Here is a 24,446-nt window from a genome sequence, read left to right as displayed (position 1 = left end):
TACGCTGGGTCAGACAGTGTTTGAATTTGACAGTTAGTCTGTCTGATGATGGGTTTCTTTCTCTTTTTTATATATACACACACACACTTCATCGAACAAAGAATACAGTTCCTTTCAAATCTTGGTTAAAAGATCATTATATAAAAAGATAGGGTTACGGTGACAGTTCTCCATAAAGGCTAATGGTAGGCGAGTGGGTCATACACTTTCCCCTTGCAAGTACTGTCTGGAAGGGAGAAGCTAATTAAGCCAGACATCAGCATGTAGTGAGCGCAGACAACAGATGTGGTTTTGCACAGAACGGACATTAAAGGGACTCTCCAGTGCCAGGAAAACTGGAAGTGCCCTCTAGTGGCAGTCTAGTAGACAGCCGCTAGAGGAGGAGTTAACCCTGCAATGTAAATATTGCAGTTTATAAGGGTAGTGGGAGTTGGCACCCAGACCACTCCAATGGACAGAAGTGGTCTGGGTGCCTGGAGTGTCTCTTTAAACTACCAGAACATAGTTCTTGGCTGCCTAAGTCAAGTGTGCCGGAGATGCAACTAGCACCTGGCAAAAAGTGCAAATATCTTTTCAAGCAGAAATGCTGCACATACAAACTCCTACCTTCATAACTACTTCTAAAAGCAGAAGTTGTCATGGTGGTTGAAGTAACCCTTTATCGACCAGACATTTTTTCAATTTTCTTACCGCTAAGGACCAGGGCTGTTTTTACATTTCTGCTGTGTTTGTGTTTAGCTGTAATTTTCCTCTTACTCATTTACTGTATCCATACATATTATATACAGTCGTGCCATTAAAATGGTCTTTCTAAAAATACCATTATTTTCATATTATAAATTTACTATAAAAAAAAAAAATATATATATATATATATATATATAAAATATGATGAAAAAATTAAAAACACCTTTTCTAACTTTGACCCCCAAAATATTTTACGAATCTACAATCACCAAAAAAAAACCCACTAGTGCTAAATAGTTTCTAAATTTTATTAACATGTTCTTAGCTTTTTTGGAAAGTTATAGGGCTATAAGTACAAGTAGGACATTGCGGTTTCAAAAATTTATATATATATATATATATATATATATATAGCAATAGAAAAAATATACCAGCACTCCTAGGATTTTCAAATGAAGTTTTCCTTTATTCCAAAGTACAATATCGACGTTTCAGCTCTCCCTCAGAGCTTTCATCAGGACATATACAAAATTCTAAAACATAAACAGACTTATATAGGGAGCTAAAATCAAGGTAAGTACTTACTTTTACAGCTGATTGTCATTTCCCATTCCCGCCCGATTGCTCAGGTTGCCTGTGCATGTACTTCCGGGTATGGTCATGTGACCACCATAAGGAGTTCCGATTCGCCGAGCACATCACGTTTCCTGGGCAACCATGGGCATATTACCTATAATAAATTAGTGAAAATATGCTAATTCACTTAGCAAATGTAAATATGTGAAAAAAACGTGTTTAACAAATGTTGCATGAATGAATTAGCATATTTTCACTAATTTATTATAATATATTTACATATTTAGATTGTTTCTCATTTATTTGTATGAGCAGATTAAAATTTGCACTTTATGTATAAGACACACTACTGTGCACAGTTAAGTAGATAATCCTTACTAATATGCACATTCTAGGAATAGATTTCACACAGCCCTGGTATATTAACATATAAATAAGTGTGTTCCCCCTTTGTTTATGTTTCTTTGTACATTTCCCTTCCCAGAAAATCAGCCCGGCTGCGATCAGGTTACCATGGTGACGTGTAAATAGGAAGTCCGTGGCAATGATGTATTTTGAGCCTTGACAGCACCAGTACACGGGGGATTAACCAATGAGGTAATATGCCCATGGTTGCCCAGGAAACGTGATGTGCTCGGCGAATCGGAACTCCTTATGGTGGTCACATGACCATACCCGGAAGTACATGCACAGGCAACCTGAGCAATCGGGCGGGAATGGGAAATGACAATCAGCTGTAAAAGTGAGTACTTACCTTGATTTTAGCTCCCTATATAAGTCTGTTTATGTTTTAGAATTTTGTATATGTCCTGATGAAAGCTCTGAGGGAGAGCTGAAACGTCGATATTGTACTTTGGAATAAAAGGAAAACTTCATTTGAAAATCCTAGGAGTGCTGGTATATTTTTTCTATTGCTGTGCATGAGCTACCAGAGCACCAGGTACTTTACAAATAGTGAAGAGTGCAAGAGCTGTCTGCATTTATATTATTATTGAGGGCCTGGCTATCCCTCTCTCTATGCACCCACTAATATTATTGCAAATAACTGCAAAACTTCCCCACTATTGAAGGGAAAAGACTGTATTTTTTGGGACATTTTTTCTTGCAAACGGTAGTACATTTGTATTTTGCCGGTAGCATTTTGTTTTAATTTTGGCATTTCTTAAAGCAACAGTATTTTTTAAGGCATACCAATAAAAGTTATTTTTTATATTGAATTGCGTCCATATGAAGAGGCTTGGAGGTGCTCACACCATCTGATACAAGTTTGCTAGGAATATAATATATAAGCTGATGGAGGATTTCTTACAGCATTAAGGGGCATGTGCCCCACAAGCCACCACGCTCCAATTCAGCGATGCCCAGGCTGAGGAAATACTATGGAGTACGTCCAGCATAGAGTTACCCACCACTACCACACTACGTGATGTATATTTCAAACTTCTGAAGTTGAAGAAAAAAGAGGTTGATCTAGACCTCCATGGAATTTTTCTCTCCGACTACCACAGAGCGAAACAAGTACCAAGGGGGTTCCGCGTGAGGAACATCCCTACAATTGGGAGAGCAAAAGCAAAAGTTTGCAGGGACTGGACAGCAGTCCTTAAGTGTTCATTAGACCTGATGGAAATTCGGAGGAAAATACAAAATGTTGAATCTGAGTATGCATTACTTCTCAATACACAGGAGGGTAACAATACGGCATTGAAATTGAGTGAAGAAATCCTCAAATATAAGAACCAGCTGATCAAATTTAAGAGACAGAAGATGGAGAGGGTGCAACTGGACTATCAAGAACATTCAGTCTACCGATGGCTATCAGGTGAGCAGAGGGGGAAACAGAGAAGATTCCGTAAGAGAATAGTGAAACCGAATATCACCACCATCGATATAACATCTGGTGAGTCTGCATCAGAGGGTGAGGGCAGTCAACGAGGACCCTCTGTACATTTTTTAGACAGAGAAGGGGAATCGAGTGCGGAGAAACAACCGACAACGGTCACAAGAAGCAAATTCAAAAATGCAAAAGGACAAATACCAGACGTGGATGCAAGGGACGTCTCCATTGGTCAAAAAGGGAAACCACCGATACGCAAATGATCCCAATCTTCAATCTATCCACAAGGGAATTGTCACCCCTAGAGGTGAATATTTTGAGTAAAGGTCTGTCGTTCATACCTACCACTCCCCCCAACCACTTTCAATGGGACATAGAACTATTTAAATTTGGTCGCACTATCAGACTAAAAGATTTTTTTCAGAAACCAAAATCTCTGACTCCCTCATCAACTACTGGGACACCTTATAAATTTAGAACACCTAGCACTTTTGACCCTCCTTCAACTCAGGTGGCCATTAAATCCTTTCTAACAACGGTTCAAAATGAAACTGATACTATGTTGAAGAAACACAAACAGACGCATTCCAACCTTTCAAAGAAAGAACGTGAATTGGTACAAAACTTGGCTATGGATCCTGAGATTGTAATACGACCGGCGGATAAGGGTGGTGGGATTGTGATCTTGAATTACTCTGAATATGCTGAGGAGATCAAACAACAATTAATGGACACTGATACCTATAAACCACTGGACAGTGATCCCACAACTCTAATTGCCAACAGAATCAGTGAAACACTACAATTTGGTCTACAAGCTGGACACATTGATCTGGTCCTGTTCCAATACCTACAAAAGAAACATCCCAGAACCCCGATAATTTACACACTACCAAAAATACATAAAAATTTAAAAACACCGCCGGGTCGTCCCATTGTCTCTGCAGTACAAGGCCTGCTGGAACCCATAGCTAAGTACCTTGACTACATCTTCAAAGACCCTGTAACGTCCCTCAGCACCTGCATTAGAGACACCCCTGATCTGCTGCAACAACTTAAGCAAGTTGAGGAATTCGATGGGGTTCTCATTACAATGGACGTAGGGAGCCTGTACACGATCATCCCACATGAGGAAGGTGTGCAGGCCATGCGGGACCTCCTCACTCACTCTCCAAGCTACAAAGGTCCATCAATTGAGTGCTTTGGAATTGCTTATGATTGCTTTACAGAACAATTATTTTCGTTTTGAATCACAATGGTACCTCCAGATAGCGGGAACATCCATGGGGGCAGCGATGGCCCCCATGTATGCTAACGCGTATATGTATGAATACGAGATGAAACACATCTTTCAACAATATGGCCATTCAATTCTTAAATATTTTAGATTCATCGACGATATTTTGATTCTGTGGCGAGGCTCTAAAAATGAAGCAATACAGTTTGTACAAAACCTCAACGAGCTACCTACACCGGTAAGACTGACCGCCAACATTGATGAGAGGAGTGTCCAATTTTTGGATGTGGAAATTATGAACATCAATAAGAAGTTGGAATTTAAACTGTTTACTAAATCCACGGATCGCAACACTTTGCTGCGATTTGAAAGTGCTCATCCAAAGCATCTTAAAGAGTCTTTGCCCTATACACAATTTCTAAGGGTATTACGTAACAACTCTCAAAGCTTCCAAGGTGACCTACAATTGGGGGACATGTATAAGAAATTCCAGGCACACGGGTACCCTAGGAGTATCCTTGATAAGGCTGTATTGAAGGCTAAAACGACGTTGTCCTCACCAACATCCTCTAATAAAAAAATGGTTAACACCAGACCCATTTTTCCTATGAATTTTAACACTGCATCTAAGGAACTGACATCATCCATACGTCGAAATTGGAATATAATTGAAGTTGATCCCACTCTCCCAGATGAGTTACGTCAAAAACCGTTATTCTGTCATAGACGGAACAAAAACCTGCGCGATCTGTTGGTGAGAACTGATCCGCAACATTGCTATAATCCTGCAGCTAAAGAGAGTAAGAATGTTGGGTGCGTTAGGTGCTTGGGATGTGTCACTTGTGGGCACATCATTCCTTGCAAAACCTTCAGTCACCCATACACTGGTAAAATCTATAAAATCAGACAACGAATTCATTGCAGGACGGATCATGTTATCTATAAGTTGACATGCCCTTGTGGCCTCAACTATATAGGTAAAACACAGACGGCACTCTGCGAGAGAATTAGGGGCCACAGATCTAGTATCCGGCTTGCCTATCGTGATGGCAAGTCGGACAAACCTGTGGCCCGACATTTTTTGGAACACCAACATCAACTATCTTCCCTAAGATGTGTGGCAATTGAACATATACCTATATCGGCCCGAGGAGGGGACAGAGGCAGATTCCTGATGCAACGCGAAATATATTGGATAACACAACTGAACACCTTGGCACCCAAGGGCCTGAACGAAAAATACTCCTTAACAGTTTTTTTGGGGTGATTTAATATGTGACGTGATTTAGATTTATTTGTATACTACTACTACTGTTAACTAAGAATTCCATATTAATAATGTTTTTAGATAATGATTCAAGGTGGGCTCGCAAAAGCAGGATTTCTTGGAATATAATAATGACTCATTCATAGAGGTAACATCAGACACTTAATTGTTAATATGGGGATTGTAAAATAGTTTGTGGCACTTGCAATTTTTTCACATAGTAATTCCTCATATTTAATGTAATCACATTTATCAACAACTCATGCAACATTTGTTAAACACGTTTTTTTTTCACATATTTACATTTGCTAAGTGAATTAGCATATTTTCACTAATTTATTATAATATATTTACATATTTAGATTGTTTCTCATTTATTTGTATGAGCAGATTAAAATTTGCACTTTATGTATAAGACACACTACTGTGCACAGTTAAGTAGATAATCCTTACTAATATGCACATTCTAGGAATAGATTTCACACAGCCCTGGTATATTAACATATAAATAAGTGTGTTCCCCCTTTGTTTATGTTTCTTTGTACATTTCCCTTCCCAGAAAATCAGCCCGGCTGCGATCAGGTTACCATGGTGACGTGTAAATAGGAAGTCCGTGGCAATGATGTATTTTGAGCCTTGACAGCACCAGTACACGGGGGATTAACCAATGAGGTAATATGCCCATGGTTGCCCAGGAAACGTGATGTGCTCGGCGAATCGGAACTCCTTATGGTGGTCACATGACCATACCCGGAAGTACATGCACAGGCAACCTGAGCAATCGGGCGGGAATGGGAAATGACAATCAGCTGTAAAAGTGAGTACTTACCTTGATTTTAGCTCCCTATATAAGTCTGTTTATGTTTTAGAATTTTGTATATGTCCTGATGAAAGCTCTGAGGGAGAGCTGAAACGTCGATATTGTACTTTGGAATAAAAGGAAAACTTCATTTGAAAATCCTAGGAGTGCTGGTATATTTTTTCTATTGCTGTGCATGAGCTACCAGAGCACCAGGTACTTTACAAATAGTGAAGAGTGCAAGAGCTGTCTGTATATATATATATATATATATATATATATATATATATATATATATATATATATATATATATATATATATATAAATTTTGAAACCGCAATGTCCTACTTGTACTTATAGCCCTATAACTTTCCAAAAAAGCTAAGAACATGTTAATAAAATTTAGAAACTATTTAGCACTAGTGGGTTTTTTTTTGGTGATTGTAGATTCGTAAAATATTTTGGGGGTCAAAGTTAGAAAAGGTGTTTTTAATTTTTTCATCATATTTTATATATATATATTTTTTTTTTTTTTTTAAATGTATCAATAGTGACATTGTAACACTGTTATCGGTCATAAATCTGAATCACACCTTGCATGTACATTTTTTTTATTTTTATTTTTATTAAAGTAGACAACCCAGGGTATTCAATATGGGGTATGTCCAGTCTCTTTTTAGTAGCTACTTAGTCACAAACAGTGGGCAAAGTTAGCATTTATATTTGTTTGTGTGTTAAAAAAAAAAATGCAAAAAACTGATTTGAATACTAACTTTGGCCAGTGTTTGCAACTAAGTGGCTACTAAAAAAGACTGTACATGGGGGGGGGGGGGTACTGTTATACTCTGGTTACTTCGCTGAACACATATTAGGGTTTAAAAAATTTCATTCTAAGTGTATTTTGAGATAAATATATGAATATAAAAATACAGCTTGAATTACACATAATTTTTTACAATTTTACATTTACTTATTTAGATTTTATAATAAATACATACACAAAATATAGAGTCATTACGTGTGTAATTAATTATAAGTGTATTTTTTATAATATATGTATATATTAATTTAAAAAGACACTTCGTATGACATTAAATATAGATATATGTATATATATATATCTCTCTCTCATACACACAATATATATGACCCCCCCATTTTATTTATTTTCTAACTTTTTTTAAACAGAAGCAGTGAAATGGCGGCGATTGGGTAAGTAATATATTTGCTGCGGACGTATCCTTAAGGACTGTTTTTGTCGGACTTTCTTAGTACATCCGGTCTTCAAGGAGTTAACTACCCAAAAAAATAATTTAGACCCTAGATAAGGCATTTTTTTTTTTATCCCTTTTAGTCCTCTTCCCATTTTTTAGATGTAATACATACTTAATGTTGTGTGAATAATACATGTGTGATAAAAGAAACCACTTTGTTGTTTAAAAAACACATTTTATATATGGGGTACCCATACATAAACTTCCATAGGAGTTTTTTTTTTTTTTTTTTTAAACCTTCAAAAGACTATTTAAAAAAAATAATATAGAAATATTAAGATGGAACTCACAAGTTCAGATGTTGGATAATTGCCTCCATTCTTAAGGGCTTAAATAGTCACGCAATGCCTTGGATTACATGCTAGTGAGCATGTCATCACAGATACATAATACATCCAAAGCAACATTTTTATACACACAAAACCCCCATCCCAGATTAACACCAAGAGGATTGCCAAATCAAACAGGCAAATACTTTGCTGCCCAGAAAGAGGAATAAAAACAAAACTGTGTCAGTAATAAAACAGCTACCATCAAAAATAAAAATCATTACCATATTAAAATGATAATAAAGGGCCACATACTGCTCAGGGATTTACCACATCCTTTGCATTGTTTGCAGTCGTTCAGAAAGATACTCCAGGCAGATATTTCACTATAATGCAAACTGCAGACATTCTTGGAGTAAATATTACAATACTTGTTTACATGCTAGTTAGAGTAAGTTTTGTTTGCCGTCTCATACCACCTTATGCAGGAAGATATAGGTAGCAAGCCTAAATGTAAGTAGTACACATGTAAATATGGCAGTTCAGGGTGAAAAAAAAACCCATTAAAAAAAAAAAAAACAAAAAAAAAAAAACACAAACACACAACCTAAACAGCTTTCCTCGCCAACAATACCAGAATGGCAACAATTATATTTGTATTATACATATGACATTTCGAATTTTATTATTTTCTAGTAAACTGTATACATAATTTTAGAATATTCTCTTTTTATAATAAATATATTTTTATACTTAACCATCTTTGCTGCACCCTGTTGAAGTGATTCCAGAAAGGGGTAGTGTCACCCCACAAATTGACACTAGGCCAATATACTTAGAGCCGGTTATCAAAGGCTCTAAAGAAGGTGAGCAATACTATATTTTATTTACATTGGTATTTATAGTATTTGAAAATACTACGCTCAGATTAGATTACCTGTGTCTTTTTTCTATCTAAAACTTGGAGGAAAACACGTATACGTATATCGTGAGAGGGGGGTCGTGTGGTCTACCCAAAAAGACACAGACGCCAGGGAGTTTAGAGCCTTATATCTGTAAAAGGCTCTAAAAAAAATGTGAGTGAATTTGACTCTATCTCCAGAATTCACTAAAAATTTGATTCACCCTAATATACTGCACAATTATCTGTATATTTTCCCTTTTTTTCATATATACAAGTGTGTTAAAGAGGGTAAGTGCAATCAAGAGCACTATTCACTGTTGTATTATTCTATTACACCTAGCGCTACACTCAAGAAAACTTAGGTTTTCATTGTTGATTTTGGTAATACCAGAATGTAATCCACAGAAATGTTTGGGTTTGAGTTCAGCGTATTTGCACTCCAATTGTTAGTTCGTCAGTCCCCCTGGTTGCACTAACAAACTGCATGTTTGTAAATAAAAAATATCAAAAACACCCTACAAATGGCAGAAGCTAGTTTCCACACTGTAACCCAGATCCATGCTATTAATGGTCATAATGAGACCCAGGCAGGCAGACATTTTCAAATGTCTGATGCCATAGTATGTGAATGCTGAAACAAATCTGGTCTCTTCTTTACCAATTAGTGCACCATTGCCATAAAAAATTGACCCAAGACAAGTGCAAGGCTGCAGAATACATAGTTAAGAGGTAATAGCACGTTGAAAGACAAGATCACGAAAAAGGTGGTTTTGTGCACCATGGAATCCCAAGCAAGCATTTGGCAGTCCCCTAAAATTTTATTAAACTCTACAAATTTAAGTAAGTCGAGTACAGCAATATTTCTTGAAATGTTCACAAAGAATCTTTTTAAAAACAAAACAAATAGACAAGCCATCACTCACAACAGCTGATGGAAACATTCAATAAATGCATATTCACCACCATTTTGCAGTCTTGCACATTAACTCACATTTATGGAGCAGATAGGATGTAACAGTAAGAAATTTAAAGCACGTATGTGAGATAGGAGTTTTTTTTTTTTTTTTTTTAAACCTTCAAAGACTATTTGAAAAAAAAAAAAAAAAAATTAAAGCACCAGCGACATAGCTAACGATGGAGCTGAGAGAGCTAGCAGCATCATCCTAGCATTCTAATGTGAGCAAGGCTAAATCCCTGCTCACGACTAGATGACCCAGGTACCAATCAATACCTGGGACTTCCATCGGTTTGCTGAGGACATGTATTAAGTGGTCACAAAATGACAAATGTGCTGCATGCAGTGCTCAACATGAACTCATTACATTGGATTTGCTGCATAGAGCACTTGAAATGCTATTCAAATTCCTGTGGCTAGAATTTGAGGTTAACAGCGTTAAATCCCTTATCACATCAAGTAGAGCCAGGTATCACTAGATACCTGGGGCTCCCTTCTGTCAGGTGGGGCTATATTCAGTGGCCACGGATGGACAGAGGAGGAGTAGTAAGTGCTACATACAGTCCTTCAAACCCATTTAAATCCTTGCAGCTGAGTGATTGCGCCCAGCAATGGTGATTCTCGGGCTCCCTGCAGTCTGATCTTAATTCACAGAGTCGCCCTGCATTGTGACCAGTGCTGGGCTATACCAGCTGCCCAGAACTGATCACACTAGAGAGAGCATGCCAGAGCTTCAGCTTTACAAGGAGACCGCTCTGTCATGCTCAAACAGCTTGTTGTCACATACAGTTCTCTATTGTTTTAGCTTGGAAACCCTTATGCGATTATCAGTACTGATATTAGGAGATGGAAAACCTCAATGTTAGGTTAAGAAAAAGGGTAAGGTTTTAGAATTAAACCATTGCCCAAATACAAAGCACTTTTTGGTGGATGTACCCCAAATGAAAGCTTGCATGTGTTTATATATGCATGTTTTCATTGGGGGAATAACAAAAAAAATTGCAAAACCTGCAGTTCTCTTTTCTGCTGCCCTTGAACCCCCTTCGAACCATATCCAGACTTTCTGTGGCTGTCCAATTATAGGCTTCCTAATGCAGCTCAACGAGAAGACTTTTCAAGGCAGGTGCTCTGGGCAATTGCTGCCTCTTGAGTTTAGCTACACTGAGCTAAACAAACCAGGAAGTAACAGGACTTGTTGTCTGCTTGAAAGCCAAGGATGCGTAGCCAGGTTGATTAATAAGAGTTATAGATTTTCTTTGGATATACTATATATGAGGGTTAATTCATGTATGTGACATTTTGTCACACACAAAAGGCGTAACTAGAAATCACTTGGCCCTGTTCAATAATTTCCGTCCCAGACCCTCCATGTGGGTCATTCTCTCCCCACTACTGTAAAGTAAGTAGTGTGTTTCTGTGTGTGCACACAGGATGCATTGTGTGTTTGTGTAAAGGACGTGTTGTGTCTGTAAGGGGTGCATATTGTGTGTGTGTGTGTGAGAGAGTGTTTGCTGGGTCGGATAGGGGCTGTGTGGCCTAAAAACGGAGCTTTTTTTTTTTTTTTTATTTTGTAATGTAAATTTAAAAAAAAAAAATTTTATATATATACACACACACACACACACACACACACACACACAGAGAGATATAGAGCATACTCTTCACACAAAGCTTTTCAGCAAAATTAAGTGTTTTGTGGTCCAGTGTCCCTTTAAAGGTAGGTATGGTTATAGCTAGGTATGTTTAAATTTAGTATAAGAAGAGGGGTAGGGTTGGTATAGGGTTAACGTTAACTACTAAACATATGAGGAACTTAATTAGGACTGGTATGACCCTATTTTGAGTTATTTTTCTTTATTTGCATAATACATTTTTCTTTATTTATTATGTTTAGGGCAAGACTTTTAAATAAGCAGGACATTTTAAGTGAGCCCTGCTATACAGCCCAGCTGGAGAAGACCAGGTGTGGTGTGAGTGCCAAGGTTAGTTGTCAAATAGTACAATGAAACAACGGTTTAACTACTTAATGCGGGATGGCACCAAGGCAGTTATGGCACCATAGAAACATAGAATGAGATGGCAGATAAGAACCATTTGGCCCATCTGGTCTGCCCAATTTTCAAAATACTTTTAATTAGCCTCTGGCCTTATCTTAAGTCTAGGATAGCCTTATGCCTATCCCACGCATGCTTAAACTCCTTCACTGTTTTAACCTCTACCACTTCAACTGGAAGGCTTTTTCGTGCATCCACTACGCTCTCAGTAAAGTAATACTTCCTGATATTTTTAAACCTTTGACCCTTAAGGACACATGACATGTGTGATATGGCATGATTCCCTTTTATTCCAGAAGTGTGGTCCTTTAGGGGTTAAATTTAAGACCATGTCCTCTTGTTGTGGTAGTTTTTCCTTCTTTTAAATATAGTCTCCTCCTTTACTGTGTTGATTCCCTTTATGGATTTAAATGTTTCTATAATATCCCCCAGTCTCGTCTTTCCTCCAAGCTATACATGTTAAGATCCTTTAACCTTTCCGTGTAAGTTTTATCCTGCAATCCATGAACCAGTTTAGTAGCCCTTCTCTGAACGCTTTCCAAAGTATCAATATCCTTCTGAAGATATGATCACCAGTACTGAGTACAATACTCCAAGTGAGGTCTCACCAGTGTTCTGTACAATGGCATGAACACTTCCCTCGATCTATACAACAAAGCATTCTGCTAGCATTTCCTGCTGCTCTATTACATTGTCTTCCTACCTTTAAGTCATCTGACATAATTACTCCTAAATCCCTTTCCTCAGATGTTGAGGTTAGTATGATATCAAATATTGTATACTCTGCCCTTTGGTTTTTACGCCCAAGATGCATTACCTTGCACTTATCCACATTAAATGTCAGTTGCCACTGCTCTGACCATTTTTCGAATTTACTGAAATCATTTTCCATTTGGCTTATACCTCCTGGAACATCAACCCTGTTGCAAATTTTAGTATCATCAGCAAAAAGACATACCTTACCATCAAGACCTTACGCAATATCATCAATATTAAAAGCAATGGGTCCAAGTAGAGGTATCCAACTGGTAACTAGACCTTGCTTTGAATATACTCCGTTGACTACAACCCTCTGTTGCCGGTCATTCAGCCATTGACTAACCCATTCAACAATATTGGAATCCAAACTTAAAGGGACACTATAGTCACCAAAACAACTTTAGCTTAATGAAGCAGTTTTGGTTTATAGAACATGCCCCTGCAGCCTCACTGCTCAATCCTCTGCCATTTAGGAGTTAAATCCCTTTGTTTATGAACCCTAGTCACACCTCCCTGCATGTGACTTGCACAGCCTTCCATAAACACTTCCTGTAAAGAGAGCCCTATTAAGGCTCTCTTTATTGCAAGTTCTGTTTAATTAAGATGTTCTTATCCCCTGCTATGTTAATAGCTTGCTAGACCCTGCAAGAGCCTCCTGTATGTGATTAAAGTTCAATTTAGAGATTGAGATACAATTATTTAAGGTAAATTACATCTGTTTGAAAGTGAAACCAGTTTTTTTTTCATGCAGGCTCTGTCAATCATAGCCAGGGGAGGTGTGGCTAGGGCTGCATAAACAGGAACAAAGTGATTTAACTCCTAAATGACAGTGAATTGAGCAGTGAAATTGCAGGGGGATGATCTATATACTAAAACTGCTTTATTTAGCTAAAGTAATTTAGGTGACTATAGTGTTACTTTAAAGATTGCCGTTTATTAATTAGCCTTCTATGTGGAACAGTGTCAAAAGCCTTACTGAAATCTAAGTAAGCAATGTTTACTGCACCACCCTGATCTATTAATTTAGTTACCCACCCAATCAATAAAAAAAAAAAAAATCTACAAGATTAGTTTGGCATGATCTCCCTTAATTAAATCCATGTTGTCTCTGATCTTGAAGTCCATGGCTAGTATACATTTTCAAAATTTTATGTGGCATGTTAAAATTCTCCCTTAATTTATTTTATAAAAGTAAAATAAATTGCAAGAGTACAGAAAGTGGTCTACTGTTGAGGCAATCTTCTGAAAGCTATAAAAATAATTCCTGAAAAGATACCCAATTTAATTTAGATGCTCTAAAACAAGCATGTCAAACTCAAAGGCTAGCACGGGCCACATAAACTTTTAACGTTTAAGTTTATGTGGGCCGCAAAAAAAAAACGAAACCTTAAATTTTCATAGAAACATAGGTTTGTTTTGAAAACTACAGTATAACACACACACACCAAAAAAAAAAAAAAACACACCACAAAAAAAAACCAGCATCCACTCTACTAAACCCCAGTCCCCCCCCCCCTCTATATTAAATCCCAGCCCCCCATACTAAACCACAGCCCTTGTTTAAAAAAAAAAAAAAAGAAACAAACAAACAAAATACACACAAACCAACCACAACAAACAATCAGACTTCACTCACATTGCCGCTGCCAGTATGCAACTCTGGAGTCCAGCCTCTGGTATACCCCCAATGGCACCGTTCGCAACCTGTGCCAAAGCAGATACTCCCGCTACTCCTTGAAAACCTGTGAAGGTGGAGCACGTGGAGGTCACGTCGGAATGTGACGTGGCGTGCCTCTGTGGACCTCCAGGTCCTCCACTGTCCAGCTGCAGCCATCGCAACACTAACCAACACACACACACACACTCACATTTTATTTATTGCTCCCTACCTTTGGGAGCTGGTGTGGGGCCTCTCCCTGTGGTCCAGTGGGGATCTTCTCTCGGGAGTGGTCTTCCTGCTCCTCACTGCTCCCTCACGCGCAAAGTTTAGTCATGCTGGAATGACGACATACCCAGCATCACAATAGAGGGCGCAGGAAGACTGAGCTCCCTCGCTCTCGCCAGGCACCTCTCCTCCCCAGCCGGATACATTTTTAGGCACCTGCAATGTAAGGAGAGCAGGTGTCTACTCTGCCTTAATAAGCATGTCTCAAACTAGCAGCTCACCGGGCCGCAAAGATATTCATTGTGGGCCGCAAGTTTGACATGCTTGCTCTAAACCAGACACACACACACACAGTTCTATGTCAGCAATGTATTTTATATTTAATGTGTTTGCTTCTGCATAGAACAAAAAATGGTGACCATTATAGAATTTTACACATTTACGGGTTTTTAAAGTCAAGAATCCAAAGTGAATCAAAAGTTAGCTAGGTTTACAGTTTGGCTATTTTGATAAAAAAAAAAAAAAATGCACTTTAATATGAAAGCCAGCAGTTAGTGGCAATACAAGATTAACATGTGAAATGAAAACTACCTTAGCTTTACATTCTTTACCAGTCAAACACAAAGACCAATCTTTACCAGTGATTTAATTTCTCACAGGACCATCAACTAAACCAGGAACTGTGAAGAATGGACGAAGGATATGCAGATTTTAACAAAAAAAATGGCAGACCTGGAAACAAAACAAAAAACAACTCTTTAAAAAAGTAAATTTTCAGTTTGGATAAAATTTGCCAATCCCTCATTGATTCCCTGTAACTCCCGGTTTAGCAAATAACCTTGCTTAAATGTTTCTTTTATTCAGTTCAAATATTCTACAAAGAAAGTCCCGTGCACAGATTTCTAACTGCGATAGTCAGCCACCTATTAGGGTATGACCCGTTACCCACATCTCTAAAGAGATGCAGTGCTGTCTGTGAGTAAGAGTAACCTACAAAAAGCAGACCCAGCAGGGTGGAGGAAAATGACGAGGGGCTTTTGTTCCTATGTTTCAGAAAACTAAAGTCTTAAGGCCTATTCTGGACCCTCTGGCCCACACACTGTTTCAATTGTATTACCTACTACAAAGGCTTGATCTCACACAAATCATCAGTGCTTATTGTGGTGGAGATGTCCATCTAATACACAAATACTTGATAAAATTTAAAATACCACTGGTTTTCATCAGTACGGCACATGCAGGAGCTTAATTTAGGGCAGCAATGTTACTGGCTATTCAAGAGTTCAAAAAACATCTTCAACAACAAAAGAAAAATATCAAAAACGCTGTTGCCTCTCCCTTGAAAAATAACTGAAATGCAGATTAAATGAAAACCAAAACCTCACCACACACAGCTATATGAATGAAATTATTAAGGAGATGAATGTGCAGACTGAAATTTTACAATTAGCTATGAAGACAGAAAAAGCAGGTAGAAAACAAATGAGTGGGATTCTTGGCAGAATGTGAATTCAACACACACATGAGATAGATAGATAGAAAGACATACATAGATAGAATACATGGCTGATGAGCACAACAGGTGTCTGATTACTAAAATGTTTCATCCTATAATCCAACAGATGAAAAAAAATGCAGCCGATTGGCTAAAAACATTCAGTTCTGTGCAATCAGAGACTAGTACTTATGCTACATTACAAATGCCACCAGTTACCAAGGGGTCCGCGTGGGTACGAAAGGGGCTATCAAGCATGCACGGAGTACAACTGCACATTCTGCTTTATGTTACCATGGCAACAGAGGACAATTCCACTAACAACATGTGGGGCAGGCAATAGTAATTTAGAGTTAAAGCACATTTCCAGTTCAGCTATTTGGTCCTAGAATTAACAATCATTTTGGTCAATTCCCCACAAATGAGTATTCACTTAGGTTTAAATTAGCCTTTGGGCTTGCTGTTTGTTACACAGTACTACGCTCACAGGAAAGTGAACTAAACTAAACTATTCAGGTTGCTCATGTTTTGAGAAGTTGTGTTCATTTTCTGTAAGGGAATTTTTTTAAATCTCTGTGCTTCTGGGTTTTACAGCGTTCGAAAGAACAGTGTTTAGGCAATTCAAAGTCACAAAAGAACAACCATCCCAAATAAATGTACATAATGCAGAGTGTGTGAATAACGCACCAGATTAAAATACTCGTATTTTGAGGGGATGGGGTCGCATTCTAGCATTCATTGCACATCAAAAGAAAGGTTGCTTCAGAAAACAAGAAAAGGAGCAAATTAATCAGAGATATTCTTAAAGGAACAGCATGTCCACCAAACTGTATTCAATGGGTTTAGTAGTCTAAATGCTTTCATGGAGTTGTGGGGTCTAAAAAGTGTTGTGACTTCTTTCAATGAACTGATGGTATTGTCTTTTTCTACAATGGTGCAGAATACCAGCTAAACAATTTACAGAAAGCAGGAATATTATAAGTTAAATGTGTTTAGGGTGTAACTGTATACACTAGCCCTAACATAGCTGTGGTTGAAAATATATGTACTGTACAATGCATTAAATACAATGCACAAAACATAGTAAAAAAAACTGAGATTTATATAAAAAGTGTTAGAATGTCACAGTAAGAAAAAAAAAAATCCCAGATGTGCCCCAGAATGAAAATTATAAATACACTTTCTTTGAATGCTAGAAATGTAGTTTCTCAATAGGTTAACGATTTACAATTTCCTATATCCAATTAGTCTTTATTTCTAGCTAATGTTCTCAATTAAAACATCTAAAGCATAAAATAAAAATGATGTACTAATAAAAATTTGTATTAGCTTTTTTTTTTTTTTTTAAAGGTTGACCATTATTTCCTGTAAACATGATTGGTTTAGCATGTTTAAAGTGCAGATCTAATCGCTGTATTTAAACACTCCTCACTCGAAATGAAAAACAAATCATAGCAATGATCCAAATGCAGTATGACAGTAACTCCAGTAACACCTCAGTGTTAACTTTAATTAAATGAAATCCCCCATAATCTTTCATTTCATGGGGAGATTGCCCTGATGTTTAGATTGAAGCCTACTTAAAGCTCAAGTCAAGAAGCATTAAGGGGTGGGCACTTGTGTCTAACAAGTAAAAAAAATAAATAATAATATTTACTTTTACCAAAACTGTAATAATGCTTTCAATTTTTGGTTGCCTGTTAAACACACGACCAGATCGCAAAACTCAAGCAGTTATTAAAACCTAAATTTATCTCTATATCCTCTTGAATAACAAAATGTTAACCCCCTCAGGACAAGGCACAGTCATATGACAGTCCTGACAGGTCATTATTTCCAGAGGGATTACCACAATGGTTTTTAAAGCTATTAATGGGCCCGCAGCTCTAGGAAAACATACTACCAACATATTTTCCTTCAATTGGGACTCAAAGAAAAGAATTCTGAAAGTCAAACCAGATTGGTGAATAATTTATTCACTAATCAAGCTAACTTATCGGGCTGCAGTTTGTGAAGAACCACTTACATAATTTCAATTCAGGAGCAGAACAATGTCTCTTCCATGCCTAGGAGTAAGTTCCATCCAGAAAATAAAAATCAGAATCTCTCCATGTGTTGAATGCAGCAGAAAACAGAATGTAGCCTGGGATATCTTCTTAGCCCGAGGGTGACAGATGTTTCTAAACCGGGGGTAAGATAACCAGCTGCATCATAATAGTGGATGAGATAACCCAAGTCTACTGAAAACTTAGATATACAACAAACATCTTCAGGCTGGGGTTAAAAGTGTTCAAAAATTATTATTTTTTTTAAAACTTTTAACAGAAACTGTCACAACATACCTGTAATGCTTGTAATTTTGTGTAAATTGTCCTAGCAAATGCATATTATCACAGATAGCTCCCTGCCACCTGAAAATATCTGCATTCACAGCAGCCATTTTGAAAGAGGTATTCCTGATTTTCAGACTGGAGTAACACACTAATATTGCAAAACAGGAGTTTGGAACAACCTTAAAGTGTGCAGCAAATACTGTATACATTCTGGCAACATATCACTTTAAAGGACCACTATAGTCACCCAGACCACTTCAGCTCAATGAAGTGGTCTGGGTGCCAAGTCTTAACCCTGCAGCTGTAAACATAGCAGTTTCAGAGAAACTGCTATGTTTAGATTGCCGTGTTAATCCAGCCTCTAGTGACTGTCTTCCTGACAGCCGCTAGAGGAGCTTCCCCGACGCTCAATGTGAAAGTCGCATTGAGCACGCAGAATGTCCATTGGAAAGCATTGAGAAATGCATTCCTATGGGCGTTTTTAATGCGCGCGCAGTTCTAGACGCGCATGCGGCTCCACTCGGGAGCTGACGTCGGAGAGGGAGAAGAGGTCACCAGCACTGAGTGAGCCCGGCGCTGGATATAGGTAAATGGCTGAAGGGGTTTTTACCCCTTTAGCCCAGCAGGAGAGGGGCCCTGAAGGAGGGGGGAGACCTAAGGATTATATAGTGTCAGGAAAAAAAATTGTTTGGAAAAACAATGATTTACTCAAAGATAGATAGATAGATAATGAGCTTTATGACCTTCAAGTCAAACAGTCACTGAAATTTCGAAAAGAAAGTTAATATACATAAGACAATAAGAGAATACTTTGTCTTATGCATACACACCTAAATATTGATCAGTTTCCAGTTGACAAATAGAACAGATTTGTAAAAGATGCAAAACCAATGGTGGCCCTAAACAATAATCTGTTAGAACTTTAAGACAATAAACAGAAATACCAAGAGGGGAAAGATTGAGAGTGGGGGTGTCTACATTAAAAATAAAAATGAAAGACCCTACATGTAAACGCAATGTTCCCAAAACATTTGTGATGTGTAAAGGTCACAAATAAGACGACTTAGTGCCACTTTAAAGAGCATCACATTCATTCTATACAATGATCTAACCATAATACTAGCAAACGTACAGAAATGAAAATTATTTTGTATCAATTGTAACTGGCCTTCCAGAACTTTATTTATATACTAGAAAGGATGCTTCAGACACTGCTCCAAGCAGTCCAGTATTCCATATGAGAAACAAACAGAGTGCATATACTGGAAATAATATTTTAACTAATTTACTGGTGCTTCCATCACAGAAGTGTACAGAGTATAGCTATCACTACCTGAAAGTAAACTTGTCATCCAAATGATTTGTGGACAATGAGTATACTTTAAGATGACAATGGAAGCCTCTTCGTTTTACTTTTATATGACCTAGTGAGCACTTCTTATCGAAAAGCACTGTCATAAATGGTTCTCTACAATAAGTATTTTGTTGATGAAGTTGCCTCCAATGTGCAATGGGATTAGACCAGAAACCATCACTAGTTATCTCAATGTTGGAAGATCAAGCTGTGGTGAGAAGACTGTCTTACAACTAGGAAAGAGACAGACATACATACATACATACATACATACATACACACACACACATACACACACACTATTTAAACTGAGTGGTATGGCCCAGTAATCTAAACAAATAAAGAAAATCAATTGTTAAAAATAAAAAACATTTGTTTAACACTTCAATGTTAAAACTAAATTAGAGAAATTGAAAACATAACTGACTTGGAGAATATTTTCCCATTGTTATTTTGGCATAAAATGTGTTATATACTCTTTGGAATTACAAACAATTTGTTGCAGAGAATAACTCTGACAATGTCTACAAATGTTTGTCAAACACCAAAACTCCCCCCCCTCCCCCCTTTTAATTTTAATCAAAAGTATGGTCAATAGAAAAGAGCATGCAAGTTGCACATACCTAGAACTTTACGACAGTTGTTGACGCTAAAATATATATTACTATAAGGTACAACCTGCATAACTAAAATTGAACTTTGAGGGGTCCTTCTTGTGCATGGGAACTGGAGAAATCATGTTTTACAACAATCCCATAGCTCCCAACTGGACATTCAAATGGACACAGGCAAGCACTGTGTTTCAGACTTCATACTGCATTTATGCAGGTACCCATAGCAATAGACCGTTTTAAACTGCTTTTGTTAACTAAAGAGTGGGTTATTATCAAAAATGATCAGCGACCAGAAACCAGACATGGACTGCAGTTTCAACCTTGTGGGTCTCATCAGCATGTTGCCGGTTCGGGTTTGGAAGTATCCACACTATGAGTGGTGGTATCGTGTTTGGACTGATATATATATATATATATATATATATATACACATACATACACACACACACAAATACATGAATGTATGTTCACATTTGCTCATTAGTATCATCCTCCCATGGTGCCAATTAGGTGGAGGAAGGGGGCACATTTGAAGTAATCTGGAGTCTAACACAACCCATAGATCAAACTCAAAATTAAGTAATAGGTGTACTCATGTGGTTAATAGGTGTACTCATGTGGTCTATAGGTGCACATGGAATGCAAAATAAATTGAATCTGTGCACAATACTCTATATGCTTAAATATTAGGTAAATACAAACTTGGGATAATCCCTATGCCTAAAGGGAATGGGCTGATGGTCACAACTATGTATTCTATGAGATCCCCCCAGAAACAATGCCTGTTAGTGTGTATATAAATATATATAGCTCTATCTCTATGTGTATATATATTTTATTATGATTTTTCTGTATATATGCAGTGTGTGTATATGCAGTGCCCTACTCCCAGCCTGGGCACACACATGCCTGCTGTATGATATTTACATGTGTGTTTGTGTACACATACGTACACTATTAGTAACTGTGCCTCCCCCGGTACCACCTCCACCGGCCCTCTCCTCCCCCTCCGCCTGGCGCCCCGCCCCCAGCCACCGTGATACCTGCTCCCCCGGTGTCTGCCCCTCCTCCTTCCCGGTGTCTCCGCCTCATGTCTCCGCCGCTCCCGCTCTTTATTCCACCATCCGCAGCATGCGCGACCTGTCACCCACCGCCACCGCGTTACGTCCAGCCCCCCGGCTCCCCGAACTGCCGCGCCATTGGCTCCAACCCGCCGGCGCCCCGCCCCCTTACCCACCCCATTGGTCGGCGCGACAGCCACACACGCACACAAAGCTTCACCGCCCCGCCCCTCTTTCTCCACGTCCGTCGCACGCAGGCCGCTTGGAGGCTATTCTTTCCGCTCTACGCAAAATGCGTAAATGCAGCGGACAGTGAGGGCCCGGAAAGTGTAACCGCCTTAGTGAATGGAAATGGAAGGAGGAAGTGTGGTTGCGCTGTAAAAGGGTAAATAAGGTTGCTGGAGACAAAGAACTCTTAAAGGCGCAGCACCGAGACCATCATTAAACATGGACAGTGGGAGCTTAATTATAGCTTAGGCAGGCTATAGCCATATCCCATAGTAAATCCGCTTTATTTACCAACACGTATAGATGACTATGGCTGGGGAGAGTATGAGAAGCTGCTCATTAAAGCACATACAGTAAAACATGACATCCCATGTAAATCTTCCCAGCTCAGACAATGAGTATCCCCACAGCACCTCTACACAGAAGATGGCTGGAGACATGGGAATTAACATGCATGTGGTACCCAGACCTCCTCTACTATAGGACACTGACTGAGAATTAAAACATTATTCAATTATTATTATTATTATTTGTAAAGCGCCAACAAATTCCGCAGCGCTTTACAATACAACTTCAGCGTGATGCCATTTATCAGCTACATGTTAGCATTCTCTTAAAAAATAGTTTTAAAAAAAAAATTAGTGTAGCATTTTAGGTCTGTTTATTTCTCACATGTTCAGTAGTACTGTTGATATTGGAATGAAATGCTATCCGGGTTATTCACAAAAATGGGAACTGACCAGGGAATTGTGATTAACAATGCCAGTATTCTCTAACTATACACATTTATGAGATGTTGATACTGTATCCAGTAGCGGTATTTATAATTGGCACCAAGGATATGGCACCATATTGATACACTGCAGAATCCGTGTAGAATGCGTTGGGAAGTGTTGTACAGGCACTGCAGAATCCATGTAGAATGCGTTGGGAAGTGATGTACAGGACACAAGAATGTCAAGTATAGCTTATGACTAGATTTTCTCTCCAGGTGTAAAACTATTTTAATTCCTCTGACGGAGGTCACAGAGTATGCAGCAAATAAAAAGCTATATAACTGTGTTTCTGCCATGAATTAAAAAACCAAAGAAGTAATTTTAAAGGGCCCTGTGTAAGCACCATAAGCACTTTGTATTGCTTCAAAGTGCCTGGTGTTTGCACAACCCTGTATTTACTCTATTTCTGAGAAGGGCTGATAGTGGAAACAATTTGTAAAATCAAGGACTGCCATTCAGGTAACCAATAGCAGGAGAAGCCTCCTGTGGGCGGTTATACTGCTTGCTTTCAATCTATGGGAAAGTGATCTCTAAAAGGAGGGAAGAAGAACTCAAGGTTTTTTTTGTTTAAGAGAGGCAGCCCTTTGTTTTAACATGCTGCTTGGATGGCTGTGAAGATAGCATAAAGAAGTGCATGCAAAGTGATATTGAGAAAGTCTATGCTTCTCAAACAATGCCATCAGTTGGATACAACCAGTACTAAGGTTCGGAGCCTAGCTAATGCCATATCTCTCCTAACAGAACGCATTGTGAAATTATAATGCAATAGGCCGCTTCACTTACTGCAGTCAGACCTCTTATATTTGTGTGGCATCACCTAGAACTAGAGCAGGGGTAGGCAACCTACGGCACTAGTGCCATGCACGGCACTCGAGGTGCCTTTGCACGGCACTCAAGGCTACAAGAGCCAAACAGGCTCTGGCTTGTCAGGAGTCCCAATGAAACTTCAGATATCTATAATACGAAAAGGTGGTGATGGACAATCCTCAATTTATGCATTGGAGCACATAGAGGAAGTGATCTCAGATCACTTCCTCCCAGCACTTATGAATGGGAATCCACACTGTAGTAAAGCAGCCCACAGCTTCCTGTTGCAGCTTCTGTCCTTGAGCTGTACCTGGCCAGCCTGGTCCTCACTGGAACCCAGGGAAGTGTCAGAGCTGCAGAATAACCCTCCCCTCATACAAATAATACAAACACACACACAGTCCGCACAAACACAACACCACCAACAATCCACATACATGCACACAACCCCACATGCAGCCTCTCACATGCAATACCCCAAACAGCCCCACACATACAAACACTACCAAATACACAATGTGACATATCCATCCACACACAATTCCACAAGCAGCCCCCATACACAGCTCAAATTCATAGGTATTATACATGATACCAAAAACTATTAATGAACATATACAATATAATAGCTCATATACTCACAAATACAATGATACAAAGCAACTGCAGTATAAATAACACAAGCAGTATATGGCAACATGCACACCTCAATTTAAAGAAATAGGACCGACACGCTATGGGACATCACAATCATATTTCGGCACAGTGCTGCTAAAAGGTTGCCTACCCCTGAACTAGAGGATGGGTTGTTATGGCTCTTCCTCCAACTGCAGTAGGAAGGCAGTGTAGGAGTTCATACAGAGGTTAGTTTGTCACTAGACCCCAGGGAAGTCCCCCTACTGTGGCATAAGTGAGAGCAGGAAAGTTGCTAAAAAAAAAAACCAAACAGATTTCTGTGGGAAAAAACAAATCTTATGGCTTGACTGCTGTGTATATTTGTGTTTAGCAATGTACACAAAAACAAAACACATGCAAGTATTTCAATGTGTGTTGCAGATCCCGGGTTTTCTTTTTGTGAAATAAATCAGACCATATCTTTAATGTACACTATAGTATTAGTAATACAAACACAGTGTTATAGTAACTTTAGATGTTAAGCCCCCCTCCCCCCCCAAAAAAAGTGTTACATATGTTTCCCCCAGTTTGCCGGCCTTGCCGAGGCCACCCCAGCTGAGAACATTTAAAACGCAATCTTTGCAGGACCTATCCCATGAATT

General features: G+C 38.6%; 1 protein-coding gene across 2 annotated transcripts in view; it reads right to left on the bottom strand.

Annotated features, from left to right (window-relative positions):
• Nucleotides 1-21,412, bottom strand: part of USP49 (ubiquitin specific peptidase 49) — a 52,282-nt gene extending 30,870 nt beyond the window's left edge. Inside the window, exons 1-2 of one of the 2 annotated variants that reach the window (XM_063451580.1) lie at nucleotides 21,341-21,406; nucleotides 18,023-18,176 (exon numbers count right to left, since the gene is read on the bottom strand). The gene's annotated coding sequence lies outside the window, so the exon portion shown is untranslated. Of the gene's footprint in view, nucleotides 1-18,022; nucleotides 18,177-21,340 lie in introns of both variants that reach the window. The other variant, XM_063451590.1, reaches the window with a different exon arrangement.
• Between the last annotated feature and the right edge of the window lie 3,034 nt (nucleotides 21,413-24,446).

The sequence above is a fragment of the Pelobates fuscus genome, chromosome 1, assembly GCF_036172605.1.
Source record: "Pelobates fuscus isolate aPelFus1 chromosome 1, aPelFus1.pri, whole genome shotgun sequence".
Classification (NCBI taxonomy): Eukaryota; Metazoa; Chordata; class Amphibia; order Anura; family Pelobatidae; genus Pelobates; species Pelobates fuscus.
The sequence above is the reverse complement of the archived record's forward strand: the minus strand, read 5'-3'. Positions and strand labels throughout refer to the sequence as shown.